The sequence below is a fragment of the Rhinichthys klamathensis genome, unplaced genomic scaffold (assembly GCF_029890125.1).
Source record: "Rhinichthys klamathensis goyatoka isolate OS25496 unplaced genomic scaffold, OSU_Roscu_1.1 h1tg000786l_1, whole genome shotgun sequence".
In the NCBI taxonomy this organism is placed as follows: Eukaryota; Metazoa; Chordata; class Actinopteri; order Cypriniformes; family Leuciscidae; genus Rhinichthys; species Rhinichthys klamathensis.
In genome coordinates this window covers 210,413-216,412 of record NW_026607183.1, presented here as the reverse complement: position 1 = coordinate 216,412, position 6,000 = coordinate 210,413, and positions in this window count along the sequence as shown.

The following is a 6,000-nucleotide window of genomic DNA, read 5'->3' as shown; positions in this document are numbered from 1 at the left end:
AGGGAAATTACCTGGGCCCTAAACGGTGTATTGAGGGATTTCGGCACATACCCGTGCTAAGGTTTGAGAATGACCTTCGAGTCATTAGGCCCAAACTCCATACATGACGCGCTTACTGAAAGCGCCTGCAAGTCCCCTATGCGCTTCACTGAAGCGAGAGCCATGAGAAACACTGTTTTGAACGACAGGTGTTTCATGTCCACCAGCTGGATTGGCTCGAACGGGGCGCCTTTCATGCCCTCCAGGACCGTGGAAAGGTCCCACGTCGGGACTGAAGGGGGCCTGGGAGTGTTTAGCCTCCGAGCTCCCCTAAGGAAACGCACGACTAAGTCGTTCTTCCCCAGCGACTGGCCAGACACCGGTTTTGCAAACGTTGCTATGGCCGCCACAAATACTTTGAGCGTGGATGGGGTCCTGCCCTTATCCAGTAGCTCTTGAAGGAAGGAAAGCACTTCCGAAACCCCGCATTCCACAGGTGAAAAGCTCTGGGCTTGACATCATGCAGAGAAAACAGACCATTTCGAGGAGTAGACCCGCCTGGTAGACGGAGCTCTAGCCTGCGCGATCGTGTTTAACACTCCTTCTGGGAGGCTAGCGGGTACCCATTGATGGCCCATGCGTGCAGGGACCACAGCTCCGGGCGAGGGTGCCAAATCGAGCCCTCCGCCTGAGAGAGGAGGTCTCTCCTCAATGGTACAGGCCATGGGGCAGTGCTGGTCAGCTGCATCAGGGCAGGGAACGACGTCTGGTTTGTCCAGAGTGGAGCTACGAGCAGCACTGGGCATCCGTTTTCCCTGATTCGTTCCAACACCTGAGGCAGGAGCGAGACAGGAGGAAAAGCATATAGGGGGCAGCGGGGACAAACATGAGCCAGCGCGTCCTTGCTTTTCGAGAAAAACTTCGGGCAATGAGCGTTTTCGTGGGACGCGAATAGGTCCACCTGTGCTCTGCCGAACGTTTTCCACAGCAGCTGGACCGTCTGCGGGTGCAGCGACCACTCCCCTGCTGGAACATTGTTCCTGGACAGTCTGTCTGGTCCCACATTCAGGTGACCAGGCACGTGCGCTGCTCTCAGTGAGAGCAGGTTGTGCTGAGCCCAGACCAGGAGGCGTTCCGTCAGCCTGCGATTTATGTATGCCACCACTGACATGTTGTCCGACCGGACCAAGACGTGGTGGCCTGTTACCTGGGGACAAAAACGCCGTAGCGCTTTGTCGACTGCTATCATCTCCAAGCAGTTTATGTGAAGGAGCTTTTCCCGTTCTGACCACAGGCCAGCTAGCGGTCTGCCCTCGAGCAGCGCTCCCCACCCCGAGGTGGAGGCGTCCGTAGACACCACCTTCACACTCGAAGCGGTCCCCAGACTCACACCTGACTGATACCAGTCGGTTATTTTCCAAGGTTCCAGAGCTGAAATACACTGTAGGCCGACCCTGAGGCGAAACAGACCCGCTGTCCATGCCCTGGGTGGAACCCGCGCTTTCAGCCACATCTGCAGTGGGCGCATGCGAAGCAAGCCCAACTGGAGTACAGAGGCCGCTGAGGCCATCAGCCCCAGCATTTTCTGAAACCTTTTGAGCGGAACTATCGAGCCGTGGCGGAAGGATTTCGCGACGCGCTGAATATTTAGTCCGCGCTTTGGTGACAGGCGTGCCGTCATGGATAGCGAGCCTAACACTGTTCCCAGAAAGGAAATTTTCTGACTGGGAGACAGTGAGCTCTTCGCCCAATTGACTGTGAGGCCCAGCTCCTCGAGGTGCTCGAGTAATGCGGCCCTGTGTTCTATGAGCTCCGATCGTGATCGAGCTAGAATCAGCCAATCGTCCAAGTAGTTCAGGACTCGCATGCCCTGAAGTCTCAGGGGTGCGAGCGCCGCGTCCATGCACTTCGTGAATGTACGAGGTGCTAGGGACAGGCCGAACGGCAGGACTGTGTATTCGCTACAGAATACCTGGCCAGGCATTGATATGCCTGGCCCTCGAAAGCGAATCTCAAGAATCGCCTGTGATGGGACGCTATTTGTATTTGGAAATAGGCGTCTTTCAGATCTATTGACATAAACCAGTCCCCGTGGCGCACTTGCGCGAGGATTTTCCTGGTCGTAAGCATTCTGAACTGGCGTTTCACAAGCGCTCTGTTCAGCTGTCGCAGATCTAAAATGGGTCTGAGACCTCCATCTTTTTTCGGTACCAGAAAATATCTGCTGTGTAGGCCCCCTTTGCTCTGAGCTTGAGATAAAGGTTCTATAGCACCTTTGCTCAGTAGTTTCGCTATCTCGGCTCGAAGTAGATGAGATACTTCGTTTTTCACCGTCGTCTCGACGCGCGCCGTATAACGGCGGGGACGTCGAGCGAACTGTAGCGAATAGCCTCTTTTTATAGTGTTCAGCACCCATTCTGATACCCCAGGAAGCTGTGCCCACACTTTCGCGTAGCTAGGGGTAGAATGAGATCTGGGATTCTGGCCGAGACATAGTGACGGCAAGGGAGCTCTGGCGTGCTGTAACGCAGACACTGTGTTTACAGTGTGTGAGGCGGGGGGCGCGCCGATCGCGGCGGGCAGCCTGGCCGCGCTCAAAACCCTTATAGCAGTTTGCTGAGGGAGAGAGAGCGGGGCGAGCCCTGTGGGGCTTAACATGTCTGTGAGTGAATGTGGGCGCAGGACAGCGGGCACATTTACTGCACTGAAAAACACCGTCGGCCTGAGCTGACTGAATGCGTGTTGGTTTCGTTTTTACAGAACCCGTGGGACATGTGGTGTGTAGTGTTTGTGGGCACTGAGACGTAGGCACATTCACTACATTTAGTGCACAATCGACATGAGGCGATTTTGTTTGTGCGAGCCCTGCATTTTTGCGGGCTGTGTTTGTGTGTAGAAATGAGCCCTGGGTTGTGGGCATTTTCAATACACTCATAACACCATCGGCTGTGGCCGGAATACCAGAAAATACACCGTTTATGTGATTTATCTGGGTCGCCGTGGGAACAGCATTTGTGTGCAGGCAAGCGGGCCATGGTACCGGCTTGCTTACTGCAAAATACACTGGAACAGTCACAATTTTTGGAACTGAACGAGCGAAAATTTCAGTGGAAGTCTGGCCACGACGAGACTGAAACACCGTCGATTTCCTAGGAGGCTAGGAAGACTTGTGTTGGTTTCGTTTTACAGAAACCGTGGTAGTGTTTGTGGGCACTGGGTTGTGGGCACATTCACTACATTTAATGCACAATTGACATGCGTCGATTTCATTTGTGCGAGCCCTGTACCGTGGCGGGCTGTGTTTGTGTGTAGAAATGAACACTGGGCTGTGAGCATTTTATTACACTTATAACACCATCGGCTGTGGGCGGAAAACCAGAAATACAATGATTACATGATTTTTCTGGGTCGCCGTGGAAACGGCCTTTATGTGCAGGCAAGCGGGCCGTGGTACCAGCTTGTTTACTGCAAAATACACTGGAACAGTCGCATTTTCTGGAACTGAAAATTTTTATCTGCTGCGAGAGCCGGGATCGAACACGGGTCTCTCGCGCGAAGGCTTCGGGTTCCGCCACTGAGCCACAGGGAGAACTACATCAACACAAGCAGATAAGAGAGTGTCATCACAGTTTTGTGTGTGTCAGCGTTTGTATGCAGGTGTGCGTGTTATACAACAGGCTCATTGCTGCAATAATGACATTTTCAGCCGCTCAAACTAGGAGCTGAGAAATGTTTGAGAAATGGAGATTAGTCCGGCCTCGGCGGGGACTAAAAACACACTCTTTTCTCATTTGCCGGTGACTCACGCCCATGGGGGGCGGGGTAGATTTCTTATAACGTAAAGAAAGCTAGCCGCGGTTTTAGGGCTCGCGGTCTTGATGCTGGCCCGTTTCCCTGACGACTCACGGACAGAAGGGGGAGGTCCACAGAGCTTGCCTGTTGCGCGCGCGCCTACCAGTCGAGGCGGATGCTTTCCACGGCCTGAGAGAGCAGACGCATCAGCTCAGTCTCAATGCCGGCTCTCTTACCAGTGGTTTGGCGGGAAACGCTAGCGGAGGGGAGGTCCACGGAGTTCGCCCAATCCTCGCTATCAGATGCCAGAAGAGAACACGCCTCGGTGGGTTCGTCGAACTCGTGGACGGACGCGGCGGCAGGCGGCGGCCGGTGTCCGTCAGTGAGCGACTCGAGCGAAGCCGGCGAAGCTGGCGGGCGAACCGGCGAGCTTTGGCGGTCTGGAGAGAGCTCGGGAGCGCGCTGGGCGCGGCGCTTCTTGCGCCGCGGCACCACTGCGGGCTGTGGTGAAGGCTCGGAAAATGATGCCAGGCGAGTCCTCAGAGTCACCATAGGCAAAAGCTTGCAATGAGGGCATCCGCCGTCAGCGAGCGCGATGGCCGCGTGATCCTCACCCAGGCAGGACACACAGATGACGTGACGGTCCCCGTCGCTGAGCGGGGCGCGGCACGAGCCACAGGATGGCATCTTTAAAAAGACGCAGCTCTTTTGTGATGAGAAGTGTGAGTCGCGTCAAGTAAGCGAGCAAACACTCTCAGCAGAGTAAGGATACAAAGTGATATAAAAGGATATAGAACGCCGGAAAGTGCAGCAGGTACGGCAGTTGAAGGCGGCGAGGCCAGCGACTCCAGAGCTCGTCCCGCTGAAAAGCTTGCTTCGACGGCGCGGCTTCTACCTCCGGATCCAGCGATGCGTGTGCTTCGCTGAAGAGATGAAAATCAGCTTGTACCAGCCTAACGAGCATATTTATAGAGTGAGACCACGCCCTTTCTGGCGGGACGTGACGATATGGGCGCGAGTTGCCCCCATTGGTCATTACGTCACGCAGAGTCTCTCTCGATAGGCTGCTGCATTTGCCGCAAGAGCAGCCAATAGCCGCGCGAGCTGTCTCGCCTGTGTCTGCTTGCTGCTGCAAAGCGTTTTACATTAATAAAAAATTAAGGATAATTTTTGGCTTCAATATCTCGTGGAAAAGAGGTTTTCCCCTAGCGTAAGCTATTACGCAGTACGAGAGATACTCTCGTAAGAGAACTGACGTAGTCTGTTCAATTTCAGAAGAATCTGTTTTTTTGTTCATGAGCCAAACTAAATTTGGAGCACCACCGAGTAAGTCATCTCGTTCATTAATGAGGATCCACTTACCTACTGGTTGCGTTACAAAATGACTAATATGATCGTACACATTTAAACTAAAGAAACTCTTATTTTTTTAGGCTAGTGTCTATGTTAGAACCATGTCTTTTGTTTGCTAAATTATGCAGTTAATGAAAAATAGAAGAATACATAATATATTTGCTCTGTTGACATTTGTGGGAAATGATTATGATGTTTAAAAACTGTTTCTGGAGTTTAGTAGTTTACATGCATAATATGTATTGCAAGGCTGGTTGTGGTTGTGACAAATGACTCATGAACATGAAAAGACTTGCAACCACCTACTGACGTAATGATAACCTGAAGGGTAACTGAATGAGTCTTGATTCAAAATAGTTATTCAACACTAAATCCATTTTAATCATTTCTGATTTTAAACAGCCAAAAGAGACAACTGTAAATATATATTTATTGCTAAAATATTGACAATATATATATTTTTTTACATTTTAGTGTTTCACAATGCGACCTGCAAGGCTACTTAATCAATTAGCGTTGCTACTGATTTAAAAATATAGTGATTCCATTACATCTAGTAAAATAAGTGGGTTTTTTTTTTTTACATATTTAAAAAAAAATACGTCAAACATGTTGTAATTACACGTTCAACAAGCATATGAAGGCTTTTTACAGTTCAGAATCGGTTCGGTAATTACAACATGGCTTGAACCCATTTCAACACAGCCTATGTGTTACATCTGGTTACAAGCCAGATGTAGAACTGTGAAATATTGGGGGAAGAAAGCTGGCAGAACAACTATTCACACTTTGTGAACTGGCATAATGGGGAATAAAGCAACAATATGTCTAAAATACTGAACGAATAGGCTTCATGTACTGGTAAACATGTTAATG